The sequence below is a fragment of the Zonotrichia albicollis genome, chromosome 2, assembly GCF_047830755.1.
Source record: "Zonotrichia albicollis isolate bZonAlb1 chromosome 2, bZonAlb1.hap1, whole genome shotgun sequence".
Taxonomy (NCBI): domain Eukaryota; kingdom Metazoa; phylum Chordata; class Aves; order Passeriformes; family Passerellidae; genus Zonotrichia; species Zonotrichia albicollis.
The window spans coordinates 26,751,523-26,763,459 of NC_133820.1; the positions used below are offsets into that span (position 1 = coordinate 26,751,523).

An 11,937-nucleotide genomic window follows, 5' to 3' on the forward strand; every position below is an offset into this window, starting at 1 on the left:
ATGAGACTGAAGACAGCAGAAACAGCACAGCATGGAACACCATTTAATTGCAAGATCTTCTAGACAAAGTCCTGTTCTCCTTCAAAGAAAAGTTAGGTTTTTTTCTGTTGCTCTGAACTTCTATATGTTAGAATAGTGATTATTCCAATTCAAATCTCATTTCACCCACACCCTAATTCTTCTGATGCAGGATGAATCTATCACATACAGAGGAAATGTGCTCAGTGAGGAAGCAGAACCAGGTCACCTCCATTTACCAAGATGTCACACGACAATTCCAAATAATCAGTATTTTCCTGAACTGATATTTTATCTGAAGAACATATTCTTGCCATTATCTATGCAAGTGCTCATTGGCCTGGGAATAATAATGCAGATGCAAAAAGAGTACATGTATTCCCACTAATTCATGACTTTACATTGCAGTATTTATTCTGCTTTTAGTAAAGGGGAAGATTCTGAATCCTGAGCCTGAAAGGGAGGAATCTCATGTAAAGTAAATAGTTATTGGCGGGAAACTCACATTTACTTACCAATATCATATAAATGTGCTTTCTTTCACTATCCTATATTGTTCTTTTCCATTAGAATCAGGAAACCCATAAGTAGAACATTTATTATACTCAAGGATCAGTAGTCAGTAGCTATCTTTATCTAAGCTTAAAGAAAAAAAGTGTTTCATAGCATCTGGACAAAAAAAATTGAAATGCTTCTAAAAAGCCAAGATCTGCTGCTGTTCTACTACTGAATGTATTCATGCTCCTTAAAATAGGTATGACACTCAGTTTTGGTTGGTGTCCAGTCACTAGATACTGCTGTGAGAAATCTGCATTTGTAGACATAGGGAGTATTAAATGCCTTTCCTAAAAAAGGTGTAATTTTGCTACAATTTTGATTCAGATCTCAAGACTGTCAAGATCCAGGCATGCGCAAGATCGTGAATAGAGTAGCTTGAAAATAATTATTAAGACTGGTATACATTGTGATAAGTGATGAGTTGTACTGGTATACGTTGTGATAAGTGATGAGTTGTGTGTTTTAAGAAAAAAGAATAGTTGCAAGAAGAATTGTATATCAAAAGAGAGAAAGAATCAAAGTAGAGATCACAAGTCTTCTCACTGATTTCAATTCATTTTGTATCAAGGTTTGAGTTTCAGTTTCAATGGTCACCTTTACCCCCATTGAAGCCTACCTTCCTCCAACAATAGTTTTACTGGATTTGGTGGAATTACCAGAGAAGTATTTCATATTCTAAAAATTGGCTGCTGTTTGTCTCCCACAAATCCTGACCTTTTTTCAGCCTTTAAGCTCTCTTCTTAAGTTTGAAGGTGAACTCAAACAGACATCTTGCAGCTTATCCCATCAGTAAGAAGGAGGACCACATGCTATGCCAGAATCCAAGTTATATTGGTTTTGAACTTTGAACATATACCTATAATGAATTTTATCAGATAGCTTTCTAGTAATCAATTGCCTGTGCTTAATTTCCTTTTAACTATATTTTCTTATTGCCAGTGCATTTATTTCAGATGGTCCTAGAAAGAGTTTCCTTTGCAGTGCAAATGAAAAATTTACTCTGTCTTGGGTTCTGGATATTATCATATACTTAGGTCACTGTACTGATTAGAGTTTAATTTTTTAGGGATTTAAATGCAACAGACTCACAGTTTATTGGATGAAAGCAGTTTTTCACTGATCAAGCAAATACAGAATTAATTTCTAATATTTTATATAGAAAGAAAAGAGAATGGAAAAATGTTCACCAGTCTTGTAGGTGCAATATATTGAAGGCTGGACAACAACAGGGCATGCTAGCACAAAACATTCGGCATAGCCAATGAGACTGAGTGTAGGACTCATTTACTATATTAAAATGTCAAATTTCATATTTTTATTGAATTATTTATTAAAAAATAAAAAACAACTTATGGACCTAGACCAAAACTTTTTAGTCACAGCTTACAGAATATCCTCTTTACTGATCAATATCTGCCAGGGCAGAATTACCCTGGGCTATGCATAAAGCACACAGCCACAGTATGTCCATCTGCTGTTCCTATACATCTGGGGGCTGATTAATCTCACCAAATACAAAAAGGCTGTGATTTAGCATCCACATTTCTCTAGTTGCTGCCAGGGCCTTCATCCCAGCAGTTTTCTGGGACCCACAGCATGACTTCCCAACCAACCAAACTAGAGAGCAGACACAGCTCTTCTGGATTTTGGTATTAACATACAAAGGCAATGGGACTTCATTATCACAGATGGTTTGTTTGCTGTTTGTACAGATGCTGAACTGAATAGCAGTTCTGTTATCATCTCTAGAAGAAGCAAGTACACAATAAAGAAGAAATAGGCCAGTATTTGCTGGTTCTGTTGGTTGTTAGGGAAAGGAAAAATATTTTGTAGATGAGAAGGCATCAAAAGATGCAAGAAATTCTGCTTGTTTATGCTGCATTGTATCTTTAGATTTAGGTATTATGGCTGCTAGACTCTATTATCAACAATTAGTTTTTTAGAACTTATCAAAACCCTAAAAAAATATATATATAATCAAACAACATGCTTTGTCTAATTATAGGAAGCCAGATGGAAAAGAGCTATGATAACAAGCATATCATCATCTCATTACAAAGAACAAACCCTCTGTTGAATGCTTGTTCTCCTTAGTCAAATTGTCTCTCATGAGTCAAACAGGCTCAGGAACAGCAATTGAATGTCATCAAACTTTTCTGTCCCAATTCTTGTAGACAGATCATTTTTCCAAGTGTCTTAAAATAAATCTCTTATTTCTCAAGGAAGTTCTTGGCAGTAACTTGGGCTGATGATAAGCAAGTCTCCACGAACTGTATTTAAAGACAGAAGAAAGATGTTCACATACTGACTTAGTTATGCCTAAGCAGGATGAAGGAACAAAACAATAAAAACACAACTACACTATTTCTTTCTTACAAATGAATTCCAAACACAATTTCTTTATATGAAGAAGCTTGTTGATCTTTATATATAAACTTCTAGGTGAGTCAAATTTTATTTTTTTATGAAAATCTCATCAACAATTTTGTTTCATTCCAGAAGAAGCTATTCTTGAACTAAATACATCCAGCTTGAGAAGAAACACCACAAATCTGTTTTTTCCTTGACACCTCATTACATTCACACCCAGAATGGCAATAATCAGGACTCTGCCTTCTCATTCCACCTGGAAAGAATTAATTTATCTTCCGCTCTGAGAAGTTATTAGTGGCAAAAGTAACACAAATAACTAAACAGCCTTTAAGAGACCTTAACTACACAAGAACCACCTGCAGTAGAAGAAAAAAAGTAATGGACCATATGAAGAAATTCAGTCTAACTACAGGCTTGTTTGAAATCTCACCAGTGTCAAGTATTCATAAACAGATTTTTTCTAAAATATTTGACTATGAACTTGCTAAATCTCTTTTAAAAAGGGAAGCTGACACTACATATGGCAAATGAAACTTTTTAAATGCAGAATAGCCTTGTAATAGCCAAAGAAAAATAAACCCTATTTTTTTTTCACCTGAGCAAATAACAAGAACAAGACAGGGAAGTTTCATGATGAGGTAAATCAACAAAGAGTATCCCCAAGGGATATAGGACTCACACACAAATTCTGAGTCCTATTTTTTCCCAGTCCACAGGAATTTGGAAAAGTTGAAGGAACAGTCAGACAAGATTCAATGAGCACACTATTGCCCCTTTCAGACCAACTGCATATATAGCTTATAATATATAATTTATATAGAATTTATACCATATTTTATTTTAGACTCACTTGTCATTATCAAGAAACTTACAAAGCTTAGTCAGCTTTGGCTTCCAGGCTATCACAAATAAAGTCTAGCTGAGATCTTGTGTTGTTGCAGGAACCATGATAAGACTGCTTAGCTTATAGTCCATCCACAGACATTGGCAAAATCTTAATGGAAAGGGAAGAATTTGCACTAACTTCCACTTCACACTTACATTAAGTTCATCTGTATTTACAACCTGACTGCTTAAAATATTGTAGGAGTTTCATTCCCAGATTAACCTAGGACAGGAAAGCAATGGCTCTGATTATTCAGCAAATGGCCCAGCTTTGACGAAAATAACTAGAAAGAGAAAACATATTCTGCAGAATTCAGAGGAAAATACTCAGTTGATAAATAGATAGGGACCTCTTCTACCTATCACCACAGCTGTCAGTTTGAACACAAATGAAACAAAAAATGACCAAGAGCATCAGAGAAGCCACATGGTGTAAAGGAAGTTATGCTCATCTCTTTGCCAGCATGCTTTTTTTTACTGATGGCCTGTTCTGCAGTAACTACCCTGCACTTCCACTTTGCTCTGGGATCTGAGGTGGTGCAAAGCAGAAACCTCACTGACACTTCTTTTGTTTCTCTGAATACAATACCCTACATTTTGTATTCTTGGAAACAAGATTCAGGGAGGTTGCATGATTTATAGATATACAAAATTCAAGTCACAATCTGGCTTTCAAATACCATTAAATAGTCTCTGAAGAAGAGCTCTTTTATATAAGACATTTAAAATTGAATGAGACTTATCACTGGAGTCTGTATTGTAGAACAAACTTGTGTCCTGATCAGGTTGGGAGGAAGGAAAAAAAGAAAAAGAATGCCCCAGTTAGCAAGAATATACAATGTTTTGCAGTGGCAAATAAATTTGGCATTTCATGAACAAAAGTAAGAAATTCACAAGGGAATAGCAGAGGCAAAGTTTCCAACAGCAGAGAGAAGACAGTGGCTGTCACACAAATTGCATGAAGGGCACATAATACTCCAGTGAATTACAGTGTAATGTGTTTTGTTTCTGCTCTGCACATTTCATGTGCCCTTCCTGAAAACAGAAAAAAGCATTGCTCAGTCAACCATTGGAAGCCAATGAAAATAGGCAAGAGTTGAATCCTGTCATCTGTGTAGAGATGCATTACAACATGACAAGCATCCACAAGCAATGAATTTGTAATGCAAAACCAAATCATAATTCAAGGCCTGCCCCAACATATTTCAGGTTAAAACGTGAAACTGTCAGAAAGACAGTGGTTTAAAATTTTTCAGTGCAGAAAATATCCCCAATTTTGTAATAGGGTCATAGGGATAGACAAGGCTGAGATGATGTGCTGCTCAGCTCTAAGAAGCACCTTTCACCTTAGTTTCAAAGATTTAATAGGCGCCAAGGACAAAGAGTAAATGCAAGAAAAGGGATCTGTGAACGAAAAGAGAAAGAATGAATTTAGGTTAGTTGGGATGTTTCTCTCAGGTTAAGGCCTCATTCAAAAACAAAGTTGGTGTTGAACAATACATTCTGAGCTGAAAGACAGGCAAAATATGTCTGTGATTTGCTGTGCAAGCATCATGCATGGCCCTGAAGTCTCTTTTGATCAAGTGAAATAACTTGCAAAAGAAAATTACAAAACATAAAAACCAGTTCCATAATTGCCCTTCTTACCCATATGAGAACACTATTGTAAGGAGAGGCATAAAGCACAAAATAAAAAGTTCTTCAGCATTTTGTAAAACCATTAGCATTTGTTCTGAACAAAAATTAGTACAAGAAAAAATACATATATAATGGAAACATACAAAAGAAGACTAGAAACATCCTTCCAATCTCCAACTAAACAGCATGGTTACTGTGGTATCTCAAATTGAAAGTGAAAACTCATAATATGTGTATTCTCTGGAATGATTACTGGTTTTTAAAGTATCCCATATTTAGTTCAGATGATATTTCATAATACTGATCACATATTATTACTTATGATTATATATATCCATAACAATTCTGCAAAGAATTCTTGAAGTGAGATACCAGAAAATGTCCATTGCTTACAGATAAACACAGAGAGCTACCATGAAGCTCTGATCCCTCAACTTCGTTCTTCTCTGAGAAAACCTTCTAAGAATATTGTGTGTTTCTCTTGTGAATCCTGATTCAAGATCTTTCTGACTATGCCAGTTTGCTGCAAATAGGCAATTCATACCACTTAAAGAACTAGTGTCAGTGATATCAGCAAAGCTGGTTTCATTGAAATGTGATGTTATAAAACTGCAACTTACCATTTGATGGCAAGGTTCACTCTGCTATGGTACTGCACAAAGGATACAACAATGATTCAAAAGTACTGAAGCAGAGCCAAACTTACCAAAATAAAGATCAAAGTTACCGAGACAAAATCTTAGTGCACTTTAGTATGAAGTGCATGATGGCAGTCACCTTCCAACATGTCTTGGTCACAAGGAGCAGCCTTGAGAGGCTTCCCAGCTCGAGGGGAGCTCAGTGCCATGCAGCCAGGTTGCTCAGCAGGGAGAGCTCAGAGGTGGCTCCCTTAGGCGGTCAGAGTTACGGGGATAAAGTGTTGACTCACTTATTTAATTAACAAAATTAAATGCCATGGGCAAGGTATGCATGAGTCTCCTTGTACCCACGACTTTCTTTGCCCCTTGATAAATGAGTCTGGGAAAGCCCACACTGTTCATGTGTAAATCACATGGTTGTTGTTCCAACCTCATGCGCACTGATGCTCACTGGGCTGTTTTGCCTCTGTGGCTTTTGAGAGAACAGATGGGAACAAAAGGAATTGTTGGCCCATTTAAGGCTCAGGCCTTTACCTCCTTCAGAGAATGAACCAAACCACCACTAGTTTGGTTTAGGAGTTGAGTGCATCCATCACAATTTCCAGGCTTGGTCTTCCAATAAATTCCAGACCAGGTACAAACCTTTCCCAGCTGAAGTCAGTAACAGTCCTATTATTAAATTCAGTCATGCAAGGACTTGAATAAAATTTTAATGGGGAAGAACATTTACTATTTTTTTTTGTTTTATTTCTTGACTATTCAACCTGCCATCTGAAGTTATTCTTAAAATTCAATGAAAAGGAAGATTCTTTAAGACTTATTTCAGCACCATTCTGCTGACAATGGAAGAAGTAATAAAGAGAGCAGTTAACTCTCACAGAAACTGGAGTGCTGCAGAATGTAAAGTACTAAAAACCTGTGAGTACTTGTATTTGAGCAGGCAAGAGTGGGTTATGCTAAGGAGGTTCAATGTTGGATGCCCATAAAACTAATTCATTGTGTAAAAAAGCAGTTGATTTTTCACAAACACTTTTTCTAGTAGATTATAAAAATGCCCTTTTCCTTATAACTAAATAAAAAAGTAAAGAATAGCTGCATTTGAGCATGGGGAATTATACAATATATGTTGAAAACAATTATCATACCTACACTCAGAAAGAATAATGCTCCTATCAACTGCTGTAAGAAGATGTTCTGATGGCTCCAGAGTTATTGGCAAATATATAATTATTGAACCAGTGTATATTTTAATATATATATATATTAATAACTTCCTACTACAAACCTTTTTACCCACAGCAAAATGTTGGTAAAGTAAGACCACCTTACCTTCCCCTTCACTCAACTCACAGCTTCATTATCTGTAGAGAGTAATGACAGAGGGTCACACCTGCTCTACTCATGCAAGAATACTCTCCCTTCTTCTCTGATTTTCCTTTCACCATCCTCCTTTCTCCATAATGCCTCTCTCCTTTTGTCTTGTTTTCTAAAGGTTCACAGATCTTAAGGAAGATCTGAAAGAGTAAATGGTGATACTCTTGTATTAAACAGTGTCCCTTTCCCAGATCCCAGAGAGCTTGCAGTACTGCAGAGCTATGAAGGACTCACCTCAAGGAGGACCATCTGTCACAAAGCAGTGAGTCTGCTGCCTCCTGCCTAGAGCAGAAGGTTGAAACCAAGCAGGAAACATCCTGGAAAAGCCACAAACCTGAGGACATGAGGAACCGTGAAGGTGCTCCTACATCGTATGCCTGGTCTAGAGAACTCCAGCCCTCTCAGTGGCCCTGGTAAACTCTACTCACAGGGGGACAGGAATAGCAGCATGCGCAGTTGTTCAGCAAATGGTACCGAGAAACCAAAATAGCAATGCAAGGCAGCTGGGGAGGTTGTCTCCTTCAAAAAAAAAGACTTTTTGAAGGGTATTTTTGGGTGGTAAAGAATGTTTTCGCCAACAGATTTCTGGCAGTCTTCAAAGCAAGACTGTGTAAGTAGGGCATGGGCTGAAGCATTCTTGTGTCCCAGTAACTCTCAACAGCTCTAAGAGGCCCCTGGGCAATGGGCAGCTGGATCTAACATACAACAGATTGAGCCTTCAGAGGAACCTCTCTAAACTACCATTATCTGTTCATCCTTTAGCCTATTATTATCCCCACAGAGGCACATCCTTTTTTTTTTTCCTTTGAAATTATTCCTGCTTATGACATCCTTTGCCCATGTTTGGTTTTTCAGGTTTTTTTTTGACAATTCAAAACTTTTTATTAAATCAATACTACTTCAAAAATATTGACAAAACTTCCCTGAAAGATGTCATTTAAGCATAAGCATTAAGTATAACACCATTGAAAATTGGAACACTGAAGAGTCAAGAAGCTAGGGAACCACTAATAAAAAACTGTCAGGGTTTCCAAAAGTGATTAGGCCTCATTGTCTTTTCCACACTTACTTTTTTACCTTCTCCAGTTCCTGATTGCAAAGTTACACTATAGAGGACAACAGATTTCCTGTTAATAGTCTTTTTTGTAAGCATAAAAGTAACACAGCTACCCAAAGAAACCCAAAACCACTGTAATGACCCTAATGTGGAACTGCTTCACCCTCCCACTGGCAGCGACTGAAAGGGAAGAGCAGAAAGAAATACATTAAACACACCTTAATGTTTATAGCATGTATTTTTGCTATCTATGTGCAATAACCTCTTGTTGTCTTCCATCTTGTGATTTGATTGTAAGTTTTCCATGGCAGGAATCATTTTCATTCCATACCTAGCAAAATGGGGCTCTCTCTATGATGGTTCTAGTTCAGGAGATATAGGGTAGGATTCTTATGATTTAGGTCATTATAATCACAATCATGCTCAGAACTGTTTATTATTTATTGGCAGATGCTTCTTCCACCATGTTATTTGATATAAAGCCTTCCCTGCAGCATCATGCAGTTGCTGGCATTGCACAACAGAGCACCTCTTCTGGGTAAGAGGCATGAGGAAGATGAAGGATAAAGGAGATAATTAATTTTCTAGTAGGTAGATGTTAACCCACAGAGATTCCATTCCCACCTATAAGACTGCACATGGCTGCCTGGAAATGTTAAAGAGTTTCAAGTCTCAGCCTAGTCTTGGACTCAGACTTGGCATTTCCAAAGGGAAATCAGGACAAGGACAGATGGGAAGAGAGGTAAGACAGAGCCAAGAGTCCAGAGAGAGGGGAGCTGCCAGTCAGAAAACAAAACCTTGGTTTATCTATATAAAAAGAATTCTGTAATGTTTCCATCTGTCTTCCTCCCTATTTTGTAATTTTTCCACATTAATCATTTCACCCAATATGGGGCAACAGTGTACTTCAGAGCTGAAGTCTGGTTTTTCAGTGCTCCACTGAAGAACCAAAGTAAAGAGCCAGGGATATTGGTGACTTGGACATTGCTTAGCAACAGTGGAAAGATCACAGCCTAATTCAGTTGCTTTTCCCTGAAAAACAAACAAACAAACAAACAAACAGAGGACCAGAAAAAAATGAACACCCACACTACAGAAGGTCCACTTCTGGTGTTTACCTCTTTACTCTGTTGTTCTGCTTCTTCTAGTTCCATGTATTGTGTTTTGCTCCCAGGCTTGTTCTGAAGTGAGCTTACTAGATGTCTCCAATTTGCAATCTGATTTATTCCAGCTAGGGACCACTGTCTGGAGAGTATGCATAATATTTTGTAGCACAGCCTATCAGAGTATTTAAGGCAATTTGAATTAGAGGAAAAAATGAATATATCTGAAGACGATCTTAAGACCATTGTATGCTGGCCAGAAGAAATCCAGACATGCTCAGTGTTATGGAAAGGGACCTAGTTGGACCTAGAACAAAATCTGCCAAAAGAATGTGGGTGTAATCTTTTCTACTCCCTCCTTTTTACCAGTACAGCTACAGCTACTGACACATTTGTTAAGCTCCTGCTGTCAGTTGTCATCTGGAGGAACGTCCCGCTCCACTGACAGAGGGAGCTTAAGGAGCCCAGTCTCCTAAGCTAATCATCTGAAAGAATTGCCTCAAGAGGAACATTGAGAATACTTCCTCTGTGTGACTAAACTTATGGCATTTATTCCAGTTAAAATGAACATGAGAAATCCAGACAGGATTTTGCACTGGGATGTAACCAGGACATTATCCAAAAGAACAGTTGAAAAAAGCTTGAGGAAGATTTACAGTATCTTTTCTTTATGTTGAACATCATTAACTGCTAACTTCATGCAGCATTTTCCACTGTAGGACCTAAAAGTGTTTACAAAATAAACCTGTGGGCAATTGGTGTCTGAAGAGAGTGTTATTGTTGTATCTAGTGCATGGCAAGCCAAAGATCCCAAAGCATGTTTCAGGCTACACTGAGAGTGAGCCCTCCTGATTTCCAAAGCATACTGTTATGGTATAAAAACCATTTTATCTCTGATGAGCAAAACCAACTTGAAATGTGAAACATATTACATGATTTTCTCTCCATTCCCAGGTAAACAAGAGCTTCACAGGTAAACAAGAGCTTTTAACATACAGTGTTTAAAAGGAAAAGCAAACTTCCTGGTAAATTCAAATATTTTAAGCATCATGCCTTGGCTTAACCAAGGCTATGTTAGGAGGATATGTCTAGCAAATGTCAATAGTCATTTTGGCATTTCTGAAAATATTTGTGAAGAAGAGATTTTTTTTTGGTTTTTTTTTTTCCAAAAAGCCTCTGTGCCATATGGAATGGCATTAATTCATTTAGTAGTAGTGATTAGACAAAGATGTGTTTAATGTAAGATGGAGGTAGGAAAAAGAAACAAAAAAACATTTAGTTCACTGAATGTAACAGAATGTATTGTTTATATTTTACCACAGGAAAATCTGTTAACACAGTGACCTCACAAGTGTCACTGTTTAACCAAATCATTATGGTCACTTATCTCAAAAGTTTCTGGAGCAGAGGGAGAAGGGCTAAGAAGAGCTAGGGCACTGAAAGAAAATTAAGGCACAATGGAGTCATGAGAACATGACATGATGGAAAGATCCAAATCTTATAGACAGTTATTGGAACCAGAAGAAGATAGAGTTTCACAGAGCTTGATGGAAAGACAGGAATAAAACTATGAGACAAAAAAGCAAAAGGAAAAGGGACATTTCAGAAGAGTGCAAGTACTCTGAAACAGATGGTCCTTTCAAAGAGAAACAAGTCTAGGAAAAAAGAGGGTGAGCAGATGTTATTGATGTTTCATCTGAACGATCGCTATTACTAAATTCTTCACCAAAACTAGGATTGATGGGGAAAATTACATCATCATCAAGGGAAGGAATGCGTCATTACCAGAGCACACTCACAAGTCTAGACAGGCACTTGGGTAGTCAGAGCCAAATACAAATTTGGAACTCAGATGGAATTCAGAGGAGTCAAAATAAGCACAGCAAAGCACATGCCGTAATTCTAGTTCTCTGCAACAAGCCTCTTACCTCTTTAGTGAGGATTCAGTTGTTTAAAGCAGAAAGCATATTGTATTCTTCCAGAACATAATTAGTTGGCCCCTGAAACCAACACACTTCTCATATTATTCTTCTGTTAATTATGGAAAAATTTCAATATGACTCCAAAAGGTATGCAATAGTTTCCACCCACACTAGAATTTTTTCACTAGTTGTGTTCACTTTTTTGTTAATTTGAATCCTGCTTATAGAGGGCAAGTATTTCTAGGGCCCTTGGGAAATAACAACTACAGGCACTGGCTGGATTTTTTTAGGCTACAGGATTCAGTTGTTTATTCTCAGAGCCTGATCTCCAGAATGTGCTACCCACAGCAGCTCTCTTTACTTGCCAAACA

General features: G+C 37.4%; 1 long non-coding RNA gene across 2 annotated transcripts in view; it reads right to left on the bottom strand.

Annotated features, from left to right (window-relative positions):
* The window catches only part of LOC141728141 (uncharacterized), a 109,190-nt gene extending 99,315 nt beyond the window's left edge, over nucleotides 1-9,875 (bottom strand). The window contains exon 1 of one of the 2 annotated variants that reach the window (XR_012578904.1): nucleotides 9,660-9,875. This is a non-coding gene — a long non-coding RNA (uncharacterized LOC141728141). Of the gene's footprint in view, nucleotides 1-7,439; nucleotides 7,665-9,659 lie in introns of those variants that run through there. The other variant, XR_012578905.1, reaches the window with a different exon arrangement.
* Nucleotides 9,876-11,937: the final 2,062 nt, after the last annotated feature.